The sequence below is a fragment of the Cupressus sempervirens genome, chromosome 8, assembly GCF_028749045.1.
Source record: "Cupressus sempervirens isolate cs-2001-9-10 chromosome 8, ASM2874904v1, whole genome shotgun sequence".
Classification (NCBI taxonomy): Eukaryota; Viridiplantae; Streptophyta; class Pinopsida; order Cupressales; family Cupressaceae; genus Cupressus; species Cupressus sempervirens.
In genome coordinates this window covers 90,436,558-90,454,297 of record NC_143125.1, presented here as the reverse complement: position 1 = coordinate 90,454,297, position 17,740 = coordinate 90,436,558, and the positions used below count along the sequence as shown (strand labels likewise).

Genomic DNA, 17,740 nt, shown 5'->3' with positions numbered 1-17,740 from the left:
TTTGGTAATGCTACTGCACATGACTTTGAGAGTCATGATGATATTACCGAAGAGCGCCTTTATCAAAAGATTTTTGCTTCTCACTTTGGTCAGTTAGCTATAATCTTTCTGTGGACCTCTAGTAATTTGTTCCACGTAGCTTGGCAAGGCAATTTCGAAGCATGGGTCCACGACCCCTTACATATAAGACCTATTGCTCATGCAATTTGGGATCCTCATTTTGGTCAACCGGCCGTAGAAGCCTTTACCCGAGGAGGTGCTCCCGGTCCAGTAAATATTGCGTATTCCGGTGTTTATCAGTGGTGGTATACAATTGGTTTACGCACTACTGAAGATCTTTATATTAAAGCTCTTTTCTTGCTATTTCTTTCTGCTCTCTTTTTAACAGCGGGTTGGTTGCATCTACAACCTCAATGGAAACCAAGTGTTTCATGGTTTAAAAATGCCGAATCTCGTCTAAATCATCATTTATCAGGGCTCTTCGGAGTCAGTTCTTTGGCTTGGACGGGGCATTTAGTTCATGTGGCTATTCCTGAATCAAGAGGAGAGCACATAAGGTGGGATAATTTTTTAGATGTAGTACCACATCCCCAAGGGTTGGAACCACTTTTTACAGGTCAGTGGAATCTTTATGTTCAAAATCCTGATTTCAGCAGTCATTTATTTGGTACTGCTAAAGGGGTGGGAACTGCTATTCTAACTCTTCTTGGGGGATTCCATCCACAAACTCAAAGTTTGTGGCTAACTGATATCGCGCATCATCATTTAGCTATTGCATTTGTGTTTTTCATTGCTGGTCATATGTATAGAACCAACTTTGGGATTGGACACAGCATAAAAGATATTTTAGAAGCATATGTTCCTCCGGGAGGCTTATTAGGACGCGGGCATAAGGGTCTTTACAACACAATCAATAACTCTCTTCACTTTCAATTAGGTCTTGCTCTAGCTTCTTTGGGAGTTGTTACTTCTTTAGTAGCTCAACACATGTATTCTTTTCCTGCCTATGCATTCATAGCACAAGATTTTACTACTCAAGCTGCTTTATATACTCATCATCAATACATTGCCGGATTCATTATGACGGGGGCATTTGCTCATGGAGCTATATTTCTCATTAGAGATTATAATCCAGAACAAAATAAGGATAATGTATTGGTGAGAATGTTGGAGCATAAGGAAGCCATAATATCTCATTTGAGTTGGGTTAGTTTATTCCTAGGTTTTCATACCTTGGGACTTTATGTTCATAACGATGTTATGCTTGCTTTTGGTACTCCAGAAAAGAAAATCTTGATTGAGCCTATATTTGCTCAATGGATACAATCTGCTCATGGTAAGGCCTTATATGGCTTTGATGTGCTCTTATCTTCAGCAAATGATCCAGCATTCAATGCCGAAAAAAGCTTATGGTTATCCGGTTGGTTGAATGCTATTAACGATAATAAAAATTCACTCTTCTTAACAATTGGTCCCAGAGACTTTTTGGTTCATCATGCTATTGCTCTAGGTTTGCATACGACTACATTGATTTTAGTAAAAGGTGTTTTAGATGCGCGCGGTTCTAAGCTAATGCCTGATAAGAAAGATTTTGGTTATAGTTTTCCTTGCGATGGTCCGGGACGGGGCGGTACTTGCGATATTTCAGCCTGGGATGCTTTTTATTTAGCAGTTTTCTGGATGTTGAATACCATTGGATGGGTTACTTTCTATTGGCATTGGAAACATATAACCTTATGGCAGGGAAATGTAGCTCAATTTAATGAGTCTTCCACTTATTTAATGGGGTGGTTAAGAGATTATCTTTGGTTAAATTCTTCACAACTAATTAATGGATACAATCCTTTTGGTATGAACAGTTTATCTGTTTGGGCGTGGATGTTCTTATTTGGACATCTTGTTTGGGCTACTGGATTTATGTTTCTTATTTCTTGGCATGGATATTGGCAAGAACTGATTGAAACTCTTGCATGGGCTCATGAACGCACACCTCTGGCTAATTTAGTTCGATGGAGAGATAAGCCGGTAGCTCTTTCCATTGTTCAAGCACGATTAGTTGGATTAGCTCACTTTTCTGTAGGCTGTTAGCTTTCTTAATCGCCTCTACATCAGGTAAATTCGGTTAATTCTTTTTATACACAGTTTTTAGATTTTTAAATCCAATCTCTGTGTATAATCATCTGTGTATAAAAAGAAGGAGTAATCCACGTAATACTTCTCCATCTCAAATTTGATCTATATTCTTTATATAAAGTAGCTGAATCATTATGGCAAGAAAAAGTCTCATTCAAAGAGAGAAAATGAAACAAAGATTGGAAAGGAAATATAATTTGCTTCGCCAATCTTTGAAAAAAGAGATGAGCGAAGTCTCATCACTGGATGAAAAATTGGAAATTTATAGAAAATTACAATCTCTACCACGTAATAGTGCACCTACACGTCTTCGCCGACGTTGTTTGAAGACTGGAAGACCGAGAGCCATTTATAGAGACTTTGAATTATCCGGATATATAATCCGTGAAATGGCTCACGCATGTTTGTTGGCTGGGGTAACAAAATCGAGTTGGTAGGGTAAAGAAAAGAATTATTTAAAGTTATTGTTATGATAGAAATAAAGTTATTGTTACGATAGAAAAGTCCCTCCCTATATAAGGGAGGGAGAATAGAATACCTAAGGGATTGCTCGATGTACCCATTATAATGGTATTATAAGAAAGGTTAATATGAAGGGATAACGTGGAGTAGAGCAGTTTGGTAGCTCGCAAGGCTCATAACCTTGAAGTCATGGGTTCAAATCCCGTCTCCGCAAAGACACAATAAATTTCATATATCTTGGCTGTATGTTATAAATATGATACATATACGACTAAACCAATACGATAACTTTCTATTCTACAGATAGGCGGGTAGCGGGAATCGAACCCGCATCTTCTCCTTGGCAAGGAGAAATTCTACCATTCAACCATACCCGCATTTGACTCGTTATATGGGTATATATTAATACCCATATATTACCATTCTATGGAGGTCAATTTTTCTATTTCAATAGATTTATTGATCAATTATAAATCATATTAATAAATAACCTCTCCCTTGAGCACTTTCATTACCTGGTTTTTTTATTTCTCATAAATTAAATTTCTTTGTGAATTAATTTAGGCCCAGGGGGAGGAAGGATAAAAAGATCAATATATCTTAAGATATGAAAGAATTTAGAATACCTACTAAAAAGACTAATCCAATCCATAATGATACACCTGAAAATAGTACATTTTTTTGACTTGACCAGCCATTAGGAGAGGAAAGTGCAACAGGTACACCAATTACTAGTAGAATTGAAATCGCAATTAATGCAAACACAGATGATTGGAACGCAATAGTCATGATTGTAATCTTAAAAGCTTCCAACAGATTCAAAAGGCTATACCATTCGATCCCTATCCGGTCTTTTTAATTAAAATGCACTACGGATTTTTATTTGATCATAAATGAATCAAAATTTTAGAATTTTGAGTATAAAGAAAGAATAAGAAAATTTTCTTTTTATCATCATAATAGTTATATATATATATAACTATTAGCCCTATAGACAGATATTATCTGTCGGGATAAAATGAGTTATGCTCATTGGGGAGAGATGGCCGAGTGGTTGATGGCTCTGGTCTTGAAAACTGGTATAGTTAAAAACTATCGAGGGTTTGAATCCCTCTCTCTCCTTTTGTTGATCAAACAATTTAACCTAGCTTATGAAAAAAAAAAAAAAATCCTAGATAGAACTTATTTCAGTACAAAAAAAATGCTCGGCTATATATAGTATAGCCGAGCAACAAGGATTCAGTTGGAAGAATAATGGCAAAGGATATAACTATCCTTCCAATATCTAAAAATAAATTAGATATTTATAGTTTTATCTCAGGTTTTTTATAGTTTTATCTCTTGTTTAATTAAGAGGGGTCATGGAAAGAACAGGTTCAAAATCACGATCAATTCCTTTCTCAAATCCTGCTGCAGCTGCACAAGCTCTTCCTGCATGCCACAAATGACCTACGAAAAAGAAAAATCCTAGAACAAAATGAGAAGTAGCTAACCAACTTCGAGGTGAGACATAATTGACCGCATTAATTTCGGTAGCTACACCACCCACAAAATTTAAAGAACCTAAAGGAGCATGAATCATATATTCTGCTGAACGTCGTTCTTGCCAAGGTTGTATGTCTTTTTTCAGCTTACTCAGGTCCAAACCATTAGGACCTCTTAAAGGTTCCAACTAGGGAGCACGAAGATCCCAAAAACGCATCGTTTCCCCTCCAAAAATAATTTCTCCAGTAGGAGAACACATAAGATATTTACCTAAACCAGTGGGCCCTTGGGCAGACCCCACACTAGCTCCAAGACGCTGGTCTCTAACTAGAAAAGTAAATGCTTGTGCTTGAGAGGCCTCTGGGCCAGTAGGTCCATAGAATTCACTGGGATAAGCTGTATTTTTAAACCAAACAAGAAAACAAGCAATGAAACCAAAGACAGAGAGAGCTGCCAAACTATAAGATAAGTAAGCTTCTCCGGACCATACAAATGCACGACGAGCCCACGCAAAAGGTTTTGTTAAGATGTGCCAGATACCACCAAAGATACAAATGGAACCTAACCACACATGTCCTCCAATTAGATCTTCTAGATTGTCCACACTAACAATCCATCCCTCCCCTCCAAAAGGGGATTTTAGTAAATAACCAAATATAGTACTTGGATTAAGCGTAAGGTTCGTAATTTTTCTTATATCTCCACCGCCAGGAGCCCAGGTATCATATATGCCACCAAAATACAAAGCCTTAAACACTAGGAGAAAAGCACCAACACCTAGCAAGATTAGGTGAATACCTAAAATTGTGGTCATTTTGTTCCTATCTTTCCATACATAACCAAAAAATGGAAAAGATTCTTCTAAAGTTTCGGGTCCAATTAGTGCGTGATAAATACCACCGAAGCCTAAAACTGCAGAAGAAATTAAGTGAAGTACCCCGGATACAAAATAGGGAAAAGTATCCACAATTTCCCCACCAGGACCGACTCCCCATCCTAGAGTAGCTAGATGGGGAAGTAAAATCAATCCTTGTTCATACATAGGTTTTTCTAGTACAAAATGAGCCACCTCAAATAAATTCATTGCCCCAGCCCAGAATACAATTAATCCGGCATGAGCCACATGAGCTCCAAGTAATTTGCCTGACAAATTAATAAGTCGAGCATTACCAGCCCACCAAGTGAAACCAGTGGTTTCTTGGTCACGACCAGCTAAAGTTAGAGTTCCATTAAAGAGCGTTTCCACGGGGTAGAACCTCCTCAGGGAATATAAGATTTTCATGAGGCTGATCCTGAGCCGCCATCCAAGCACGAATACCTTCGTTCAAAAGAATATTTTTTGTATAAAAAGTCTCAAATTCAGGATCTTCTGCTGCACGAATCTCCTGGGAAACATAATCATAAGCACGTAAGTTTAGAGCTAGGGCAACTACTCCAATGGCACTCATCCATAAATCGGTCACCGACACAAATAACATGAAGAAATGTAACCAACGTTTATTGGAAAAAGCAACCCCAAAAATTTGGGACCAGAAACGGTTCGCAGTGACCATAGAATAAGTCTCTTCGGCTTGAGTTGGGTTAAAAGCATGGAATGTATTTGCACCATCACCATCTTCAAATAAAGTATTTTCTACGGTAGCATCGTGAATAGCACATAGAAGAGCAGCACCCAATACTCCGGCAACTCCCATCATATGAAATGGATTCAAGGTCCAATTATGAAAACCTTGAAAAAAAATGATAAATCGGAAAATAGCTGCTACGCCAAAACTAGGTGCAAAAAACCAACCAGACTGACCTAATGGATAGATCAAGAATACGGAAACAAAAACAGCAATCGGAGCAGAGAACGCAATTGCATTATAAGGTCGTAATTGCACAGATCGAGCAAGTTCAAATTGGCATAACATAAAGCCTATTAGACCAAAAGCACCATGAAGAGCAACGAAAGTCCATAGACCACCTAATTGACACCAACAAGTAAAATCTCCTTGTGCTTCAGGACCCCATAATAGTAGCAAAGAATGTGCCAAACTATTAGCAGGCGTAGAAACTGCAGCAGTTAAAAAATTAAAACCTTCCAAATAGGAACTGGCCAACCCGTGAGTATACCACAAAGTCACAAAAGTTGTGCCCGTGAACCATCCGCCTAGTGCAAAATAAGCACAAGGAAAAAGCAATAAATCGGACCAACCCACAAAAACAAAACGGTCTCTGCGTAGCCAGTCATCCATAATATCAAATAAAGTTTGTTCCTCTTTGGAAGACTTTCCAAGGGCTATAGTCATAGTAATCCTCCTATTTAACTATTTCAACCTTTTCCGAACACCCTATTCGATAGAATCAAAGGGTATACACTGTTTTATATTGAAATATTTATGGACAATTTTTCATCCATCATCCCTTTCAATAAATCGGGTTTCGAAGATTCCTTATTGGCACGGATTTTATATTGAAACCGAATTACTTATATATAGTAAATGCATGATAATTCGAAGTTGTTTCTATTTTCTTTTTTTCTTATCTTTTTTTTATCTCATTTCCAATCTATTTTCCACTGGTAGAATGACCAAAATAAAATGTCTTGTACAAACATAGTAAGAATGTTTGGTACATCATAATCGAATTATGCTTTTAAAGATAAAAGGAAAATACTTCCATCTAGAATTCAGACTTACATATCCATTTTTTGTTTTTTTTTTTGAAAGAAAAAAATCATTCGACAGAATATCCAATTAACAACCAAATATGAGAGTATTTGAATAATTTCATGAAGGTTCACTTTCAAAATCTACCTCAATTTTCAATATAAGAATAACTTATATTATTAATCAGTCAATGGGTTAGGTTCACTTACTTCTCATTTTTATTTAGTTTTATAAGTAATACGTACTAATTGAAATTAGTCATTTTTCAATGAAAAATACGAAAGTGAAGTATATTATGCCTAATCTTATACTATTCCTCGTCTTATTAGTAGCGAGATATAAGAAAAAAAGTTCTATCTAAAAAAAACAAAATTCTATATGTTAGTTATGCTCAATTATATTAACATGTTCTATTCCATTATAACAAAAAAAGGTATATTGCATCTTTTTTGTCTTAATCAAATAAATGTTGAAAATAACAACTGGGCTTTATTGCAAGCAAGAGCCCTTTATCTGGCTTGAACCAATGACTTACGCCTTACCATGGCGTTACTCTACCCCTAAGTTAAAAGGGCTTTTGACCATTTCATTACCAATGGAGAAGTCTATTACATATTCGATAGATGCCATAATAATGGGGTCAATAATAGAAATTAATTGAATATAGTTATATTGTCGATCCTGACAACACAAGAAGAATATTAAATAATGAAATATGAAGAAAGATTCTTTTATATTGACAAATTCCTAGGGATTTGAATATTATAACAATAAGTAGGCCCCTATCGTCTAGTGGCCCAGGACATCTCTCTTTCAAGGAGGCAACAGGGATTCGATTTCCCCTAGGGGTACTAGGTAGGCTAGGAAAGTCATTATAGTACCTAATTAGGTACTATAATCAACTTCCCATTTTTCCCTGGGTCGATGCCCGAGTGGCTAATGGGGACGGACTGTAAATTCGTTGGCAATATGCCTACGCTGGTTCAAATCCAGCTCGACCCAATACCAACTTGATAGATTGAGATAGATATTTATCTATCAGATAAGAAAGGTAATTGGTTTTTGAATCCCCTACCCTACTGTATAGAGAAAGAATCGAAACTATAGAGAAAGAATCGGAACGAACAGTTTTGATATATAAATTTGAAAGATAAAAGTTTTACAAATACGACCCGGCACAATTTTTTTTATGACAATTTAGTCAATAAACTGTACCTAGTGGGATTGTAGTTCAATTGGTTAGAGTACCGCCCTGTCAAGACGGAAGTTGCGGGTTCGAGCCCCGTCAGTCCCGATTCAATAAATTGAACAATTGTTTGAGCGATTCCTACCCCAAACAAGAGCAAAAAAGGGAAATAGAGTAGACTAGAATAGATTTGACATCTTTTTTACACATTTTGTGTGTGGATTCGCCGAATTATTAGATCTGCAATCTTTTTTTCCTTGAGAAATAAAAAAGGCGTAGTAAGATAGATCTGTGTTAGGAAGAATACCGTGTATAGATTTACGCTCTGCGTTCATCTCTCATATTTTTGTTTGCTCATCAATTTTTTACTAGACCCTTTTTGGTTTTTGACTATTATCAAAACCATCTATCTCTATATGGATAGATCCTGTTCTAATATATAATAGACATTAACATAAAAAAGAAATATTTGATTGAGACAAACATTAATGAAATTTTTTTTTTACAAAAAAAAGAGATACTCTATGAGATCTAATCTCGAGTTATTTTAAAACGAAGCAAAAATCAATCATGGAAGTAAATAACCTTGCATTTATTGCTATTCTATTATTCATTGCAGTGCCCACTGCTTTTCTAATCGTCATTTACGCGCAAACGAAGCCTCAAAGTGAACTAGAGTGATTACTTAGAATCTAGAATTAGTCTAAATCGTCACTATAAAAAAGTTATAGTGGTCAGTAGATTTTTTTGAGAAGAAGTAGTTACAAAAAAATTTTCGTTTATACCACTTATATATAGATTTTGGATAAGTAGATCTAAATTCTAATTTGTCTCGTGGGAACTAGACATAATTTCTTACATATCTCTGGAAAAATTGATGTAAATAAAAACATAGGTGTTATTTTGATTTGAATAATATTTTTTAAAATATTGATAATACGAATACGCATTGTTTACTATTCCATAGTAATATACAAAATTGTATATCGTAAAGGCAAAAAATTGATATGGAAAAGACAGAGCAATAATGCTCCATATGCTTTAACAGATGTATAGTGAAAAATAGTATGGTTCGCTATATAAAACTCTACTTCATATTTTCTAAATATGAAGTAGAATTTTATTTCTAACATGATCAATTTGATATTATAAATCATCTCGTTCATAATTTAATTTAACGATAGATAAATAAATAATTAATGATAGTAATGATTTAATCATCGTAATAATCATTGTTTATTTGTTTTTAACAGAACGATTAAACACAGAAGGACTATTCAAATTCTATTAAATTCCACTTCTACCCCATACTACGAGTGAAAGAGAAAAAGTAAAAACTACCATTAGAGCAGCCCAAGCGATACCGACTATATCCATACGAATCCCTCTCTTTTTAAAAACTTAAAAAAAAGTATAAAAAAAAAATAATAATAATATCATTATTGATTCTTGATGATAATGGAACTATTCAAAATAGTGCAAAGTGGGAATCTTCTACCTTCCTATTCTGAAAGGATGAGTCGATAGTAGAGGCTTCTCAAAATTTTTTATTGTAACTAATTACTATAAACTACCTATCAGATCAGACATTAACAATAAAATTCAATTTTATTTGCTATATTAGCAATAGCACCTGAAGCTACACAAGTTGTCTCCAAAAGACATGGATACAAATAGAGACTTTTGTATTTGTTTAGACTACCAAGGCGACACCCAAATTTGAACTGGGGATCGAGGATTTGCAGTCCCCTGCCTTACCACTTGGCTATGTCGCCATCCCCATATCTAGTTTATCCTAAGGTAAAACTCTATTTTGCTTTATTTATCGAAGATGATATGTAAGGTATTTCACGTATTCTTGTTTATCACTCGGATATGCCATATAACCAATTTATAGTCCCCAGGTCTAATAGGGGATTTAGACTTTTCCAATAGGAAAAAGAGGGATTGGTTTTCAATTATCTTATTAAAATGGAACCTATAACCTATTAATATCGGTTAGGAATTGAAGTTCCTGCCTTTAGTATAGAATAGGAATTTAGAGTACCCAATTAAGTATACTAAATCCACTTTTGTCTGTCAATAACTAGAGAATTTACAACTATAGAAATATTTACATCATATATCATTTGTTTAATAATAAAAGAAAATAGCTTCCTTTTTTTCCTTTTTTCTTTTTTTGTTTTTTTGATATAGTGAACAAAACATGTCAATTTTTTGTCGAATTTATTTGTCTAGATTAATGGGGAATACAATATCGAAATATAAAATTGACTATAGAAATATAGGATAGCAAACATTCAATGCGATTAGAAGAAAATAAAGGAATATTGACAATTCCCCAATTTGGTAAAATACAACTTGAAGGATTTTTTCGTTTTATCAATCAAGGCTTAATAGAAGAAATCAATAACTTTTCAAAAATTGAAAGCTCAAATAAAAAGATAAAAATTATTCTTTTTGGTTCTGAATATAAATTAACAGAACCTTTCATTAAAGAGAGAGATGTTGTATATATGTCTGGTACATATAACTGTCAATTATATGTACCAGCAAGATTGATTAAGAAAACTAAGAAAACTTGTGAAATACAGGACCAGATTTTATATCTGGGAGATATTCCTTTGATGAATTCTAAAGGAACTTTTGTAATAAATGGAAATTACAGAGTCGTGGTCAATCAAATAGTAAGAAGCCCCAGTATTTATTACACTTGGAAACGAAAACCGTCGGGAAACATTATCTGGATTGGCACAATAATTTCAGATTGGGGAAGAAGATCAAGATTAGAGCTTAATAAAAAAAAAGAAAAGATACGGATTCGTATAAACAAAAAAAAAATATCTGTTTTACTTTTTTTATTGGCTATGGGTCTAAATTTCGAAGAGATTTTTAACTATAAGAATGTTAAAGCATTTTTCCGATATTCGAAGGAGTATTATACTTGGTATGGCGGGAAGCGGAAAGCTATTTTAAAACTTTATAAAAAACTTTACATAAGTGACGAAAATGAAGAAGAAGGAGAAGAAGAAGAAGAAGAAGAATTGGATTTTGAGTCTATAGATGAAAAAGTAACAACATTTTTTTGAACGAAATGTTTATTAGGAAAGATGGGTCGACGAAATCTGAATAAAAAACTAAGTCTTGATGTATCCGAGAACGAAATTTTATTATTACCGTACGATATATTGGCTGCTGTGGATTACCTTATCAAAGTGCAATTTGGAGCAGGTACACTCGATGATATAGATCACTTAAAAAATCGATATATTCGTTCTGTAGCAGATTTATTACAAGAGCAATTATGATTAGCTCTATATGATTTCAGAGAAGCAGTTGAAAAAACTATATTACCTGGTATATCAATCAATGTTAAAAAGAGAATAACTCTTATTAAATTGGAAACTTTCATTTCATTAACGGGTACTTTTCAGAATTTTTTTGGGTTACATCCCTTATCACAATTTTTGGATCAAACTAATCCGTTGGCAGAAATAGTTCATAGTCGAAAAGTGAGCTCTTTGGGCCCTGGAGGATTGACAAGTCGAACGTCTACTTTTCGTACACGGGATATTCATCCTAGTCATTATGGATGTATTTGTCCGATTACGAAATCCGAAGGAATAAATGTTGGGCTTATTGGATCGTTATCTATTTATGCAACGCTTGGTCATTACGACTCTTTAAAAAGTCCATTCTATAGGCTATCTGAGAGATCGAACAAAGACCATATGGTTTATCTATTACCGGGAGAAGATGAATACTATCGGATAGCTATAGGAAATTCTCTGGCATTAAATCGAGGGGTTCCAGAGGAACAATTGACTGCAGCTCGATTTCAGCAAGAATTTTTATTTTTTGCATGGGACCAAATTCATTTCAGAAGTATTTTCCCTTCCCAATATTTTTCCGTTGGAGTTTGTCTTATTCCTTTTATCGAACATAATGATGCGAATCATGCTTTAATGGGTTCTAATATGCAGCGTCAAGCACTTCCACTTGTTCAACCTGACAAGTGTATTGTTGGAACTGGATTGGAGGGTCAAGTAGCTCTAGATTCAGGAAGTGTAGCTATAGCCAAGCAAGGGGGAAAAATAAAGTATATTAATGGTGAAAATATAATCATAACTTCATCTGTTGCTCGAGACAATATAGAAACAGAATTGATTCTATATTAACGTTCTAATAGTGATACTTGTATGCATCAAAAACCTCGAGTTCGCCAAGGGGAATATGTAAAGAGGGGACAAATTATAGCAAACAGTGCAGCTATAGCAGGGGGAGAACTTTCTTTGGGAAAAAACATTTTAGTGGCCTATATGCCATGGGAAGGATACAATTTTGAAGATGCAATACTTATTAGTGAACGTCTGGTATATGAAGACATTTTTACTTCTTTTCAGATCGTAAGATACAAAATTGGAGTTTATTTTACGGACCAGGGCCCTGAAGTAATAACTAGAGAAATACCTCATTTAAATGCTTACTTACTCCGTCATCTGGACGAAAATGGCATTGTAATGATAGGATCTTGGATAGAAACAGGTGATATATTAGTAGGTAAATTAATACTGGAAGCAGAAGAAGACTCACTAATAAATACTCCAGAAGGAAAATTATTACAAGCTTTATTTGATATTAAGGCACCTACTGGAAAAGAAAATTGTTTCAGAGTCCCTAAAGGTGTAAAAGGTCGAGTTATCGATGTGAGATGCTTTTAGGAGTTCGAGGAGGAGGAAGACGATTATCTCGGCGATATTATAGAAAAAGTTCATGTATATATTTTACAAAAACATAAAATACAAGTGGGTGATAAAGTAGCGGGAAGGCATGGTAATAAAGGTATTATTTCAAAAATTTTGCCCAGGCAAGATATGCCTTATTTACAAAATGGAACACCAGTGGACATGGTATTAAATCCATTAGGGGTACCTTCACGAATGAATGTAGGACATATCTTTGAATGTTTACTTGGTTTAGCAGGAAAACTAATGAACAAACATTATAGACTTCCACCTTTTGACGAAAGGTATGAGCGAGAAGCTTCTAGAAAACTAGTGTTTTCTGAGCTTTATAAAGCTAGTGAGCAAACTGATAATCCTGGAAAACATAGATTAATTGATGGAAGAACAGGAAAGGTTTTTGAACAACCTGTTACAATAGGAATAGCTTATATATTGAAATTGTGCCATCAAGTTGACGACAAAATTCATGCACGTTCCCATGGGCCTTATGCGTTGGTTACACAACAACCTCTAAAAGGAAAATCCTCCAGAGGAGGACAACGAGTAGGAGAAATGGAAGTTTGGGCTCTAGAAGGTTTTGGTGTTGCTTATATTTTACACGAGATACTTACTTTAAAATCTGATCATATGGACACTCGTGAAAAAATATTTGGTGCCATTTTCAACGGAGAACCAATGCCTAAACCTACCACTTTTACAGAATCTTTTCGATTGCTCAGTCGAGAACTACGATCTTTAGCTCTAGAATTGAATCATACTACTCTATCTGAGATAGACTTTCAGATAGATAAGAAGGAAGTTTGATCAAAATGAATCAAAATTTATTTATTATGAATGACCAGAATAAACACGAACAACTCCAAATTGGATTAGTTTCTCCCGAGCAGATTCTCGCTTGGTCTGAAAGAATATTACCTAATGGAGAAAGAGTCGGACAAGTGACTGCAGAACAGATTTTAGATTATAGAACTTATGAACCAATAAGAGGTGGATTACTTTGTGAAAGGATATTTGGACCTAGGAAAAGGGGAGTTTGTGCTTGTGTAAAACCTCCAATGATAGAAAATGAGAAGGAAAACTACGACTCCAATTTTTGTACTCAATGTGGAGTTGAACTTGTTATTGATCCTCGAATTCGAAGATATCGAATGGGATACATTAAACTGGCATGTCCAGTTGTTCATATTTGGTATTTCAAACGACGTCCCAGTTATATCACGAATCTATTAAATAAGACTCGTAAAGAATTAGAAGGCCTAGTATACTGCGATGTGTGACTTGATCACAAGCTCCGATTATACAGATCCATAGGAACTGTCATCCTATTCAATCTAATTGGGATGCCCTTAGCTCTGACACGTCCCTCGGCAAGAGGGACATGAAGCTCAGAATTAGAACCATGTTGATAAAGAGGAATGAATCTAGGGTTAATATCTTGAGTAATATATTAATTTAAATTACTAATTGGACTTCGTAAAAATACTTCTTTTATCAGAAACAGAAACAAAATGGAATCAAAAATCTGTTTCATTTTTCTTTTTATTCTAGACCAAAGAGAAAATATGGTTATAGGAGTCTATTCATCGCACATATGCTTCATATAGTATTGTAACCATCGAAGTAAAACAAAAACCTACAGGATAAATTATTAAAGAGATAGAGACAAGTAAATCCCATATGAATTTCACAATAAATTAAAGATCTTTCACAAAGAAATGTATCATGTATCGTTCAAAAGGGAGAAGATTGCTCATTAATTACGTATTTATGTCATAATATGAATTGTAAACCAATAATCGAATTCACTTGGCACTTGAGCAAAGAGTAACTATTTAGTTTTATCACTTGGGGACGAAAACCGTCGGGAAACATTGTCTGTATCAGAGAGAAAAAAACATTTTTTGCATAATGATACATAATCACTTTCCGTTTGGGTATAGTTACTTGAGCCGGATGAGAGGAAACTTTCATGTCCGATTCTGAGGGGGGGAAAAAAGATTGTAAAACCTATCCAAATGTTTTTATTACTAGGCCCACAGTTAACAAGCCAACTTTATTGCGATTTCAGGGAAAACTTTGTGAATATGAGTCTAAATCTTGAGCAAAAGATATTGCTTCTTATCTCTCTTGGGATTTTGCGCTATTTCAAGAGCGAGAAATTGCCACTGGAGGAAAAGCTATCAAAGAACAATTAGCTGGTCTAAATCTGCAAATGATTATAGATCATTCATATATAGAATGGAAGGAAATAGATACGAAAATATCTATATTATTGGGGTTGGGGATACAACCCCTTTTGGACTCTCCTTTGAAAAAACTATATTATAGTATCAAGAAAAGACTTATTTCACTTCAAAGAAGAAAGGATCGCCTAGTTCGACGGATGAAATTTGCTCAATATTTTATTCAAACAAATGTAGAACCACAATGGATGGTTTTATGCCTATTACCAGTTCTTCCTCCCGACCTGAGGCCAATGTATAAATTAAATGAAGGTGGAGTGATTACTTCGGATCTCAATGAACTTTATCTAAAAGTTATCCGTTGAAATAATAATCTTTTAGCATCCATAGAATGGACTCGTGCATTTCTAATACCAAATTTATTGTTTGATAAAAAGAAATTAGTCCAAAAAGCTGTAGATGCACTTCTTGATAATAGTATAGGCACGCAACCAGTGAAAGATAGTAAGGATAGACCTTATAAATCGTTCTCAGATTTCCTCCAAGGGAAAGAAGGAAGATTTCATGAAAATTTACTTGGAAAATGGGTCGATTATTCAGGTCATTCTGTTATTGTGGTAGGTCCCCATCTCTCATTGTACCAATGTGGATTACCCCGAGAAATCGCAATAGAAGTTTTTCAAGCATTTTTAATTCGTGATCTAGTTGAACGACAAATTGCTCCCAATCTAAGAACTACTAAATTTTTAATTCGAGATAGGAAACCTATTAGATGGAACGTACTTAAACAGACTATCCAAAGACATCCCATATTGTTAAATCGAGCACCCACCTTACACAGATTAGGAATACAAGCATTTCTACCCATTTTAATAAAAGAACGTGCCATTTGTTTACACCCATTGGTTTGCGCAGGGTTTAATGCAGACTTTGATGGAGATCAGATGGCTGTTCACGTACCTTTATCTATGGAAGCTCAAGTAGAAGCTCGTTTACTTATGTTTTCTCATCTCAATCTTATCTCTCCAACTATAGGAGACCCTATTTGTGTACCGACTCAAGATATGCTTCTAGGACTTTATAGATCAACTATTCAAAAAAACCAGGGCATTTATGAAAATAGATACCACCCAAATAATTCAAAAAAGAAGATCGTCTCACCTTCGTTTTATAGCTATGATGATGCGCTTAAAGCTTATGAACAAAAACAAATTGATTTAGACAGTCCTTTATGGCTCCGATGGAGGAGAGATATAGATACCTCTATTATTAATTCAGTAAATCGAGAACTTCCTATCGAAGTTCAATATGAATCTTTCGGTACCTTCTACAAAATCTATGATCATTTTCGAATAAGAAAATGTAGAGTGGGGGAAATACTTAATAAATACATTCGAACGACCGTTGGTCGTATTCGTTTTAATCGAGAAATAGAAGAAGCTATAAAAGGCTTGTGGACTTATGATATCTGACAAGAACTGTCATTATTCAGAATTTAATGTTATTAATCTTATGATCCTTTCATTGATGTAGAGATAAAGATTAAAGGAGCTTTGGAGCTTAAACCCATTGCTGATTCCTACTCCCCAACCCAAAATGGGGAGATTTTATCCAAAATGGAAATATTTTATTGATACAACCTAAATTGAAAATACCTTCTTTTTATGATACAACCTAAATTAAAAGTACCCTTTCCTTTTGAAGTGCCCTTTTTTAATAAAGGGATGGATAAATTTGTTATGAAGCACCTTATTAAAAGATTCGTAAATCAATTTGGAATGACATATACATCAAATGTATTAGATCAACTGAAGATTTTAGGTTTCCAGCAAGCTACCAATGCAGCTATTTCATTAGGAATTGATGATCTTTTAACAACACCAGCTAAACTATGGCTTATCCAAGATGTGCAGCAACAAGGGTTTGCTTCGGAAAGATATCATGATTATGGAAATGTACATGCAGTGGAAAAATTACGTCAATTGATTGACATATGGCATGCTACCAGTGAATATTTGAAACGAGAAATGAATCCGAATTTTAAGATGACTGATCCTCTTAATCCAGTACATATGATGTCCTTTTCAGGAGCTAGAGGAAGTATATCTTAAGTTCACCAATTAGTAGGTATGAGAGGATTAATGCAAGATCCTCAAGGAAAAATTGTCGATCTACCCATTCAAGGAAATTTACGTGAAGGACTTTCCTTAACAGAATATATTATTTCCTGTTACGATGCTCGTAAAGGAGTTGTAGATACTTCTATACGAATAGCAGATGCTGGATATCTCACACGTAGACTTGTTGAAGTAGTACAACACCTCGTTGTACGTAAAGTAGATTGCAGTACTATACAAGGTCTTTTTGTAAATCTTATTCAAGATCAAGAAACAATCAAAAATCAATTTGTTCTACAAACACTCATTGGGCGCGTATTAGCAGATGATGTATATATAAAGAGAAGATGTATTGCCACGCGCAATGAAGATAATGGAATTAAACTTGCCAATCAATTCTATTATTTCCAAATACAACCAATATATATACGAACCCCTTTTACTTGCAAAAGTATATCTTGGATTTGTCAATTATGTTATGGTCGGAATACTACTCATAGTAACTTAATCAAATTAGGAGAAGCAGTTGGCATTATTGCAGGCCAATCAATTGGAGAGCCGGGAACTCAACTAACATTAAGGACTTTTCATACTGGTGGGGTATTTATGGGTGATATTGCAGAACATATACGAGCCCCGTTCACCGAAAAAATGGAATTCAACGAAAATTTCATTTTTCCTACCCGCACCCGTCATGGGCACCCTGCTTATATATGCCATAATAGTTTAGACGTGACTATCGATAATCAATATGAAGTACAAAACTTAACGATTCTGC

At 34.8% G+C, this 17,740-nt stretch overlaps 2 non-coding genes and 1 pseudogene across 3 annotated transcripts in view; 2 read left to right on the top strand and 1 right to left on the bottom strand.

Annotated features, from left to right (window-relative positions):
• Positions 1 to 17,740, top strand: part of LOC149541771 (light-independent protochlorophyllide reductase iron-sulfur ATP-binding protein pseudogene) — a 142,545-nt pseudogene that overhangs the window by 104,152 nt on the left and 20,653 nt on the right. The gene's annotated exons all lie outside the window — the stretch shown is intronic.
• Positions 2,902 to 2,972, bottom strand: TRNAG-GCC (transfer RNA glycine (anticodon GCC)). The gene has a single exon. It is a non-coding gene; the product is annotated as a tRNA-Gly (tRNA).
• TRNAY-GUA (transfer RNA tyrosine (anticodon GUA)) lies at positions 7,650 to 7,733 on the top strand. The gene has a single exon. It is a non-coding gene; the product is annotated as a tRNA-Tyr (tRNA).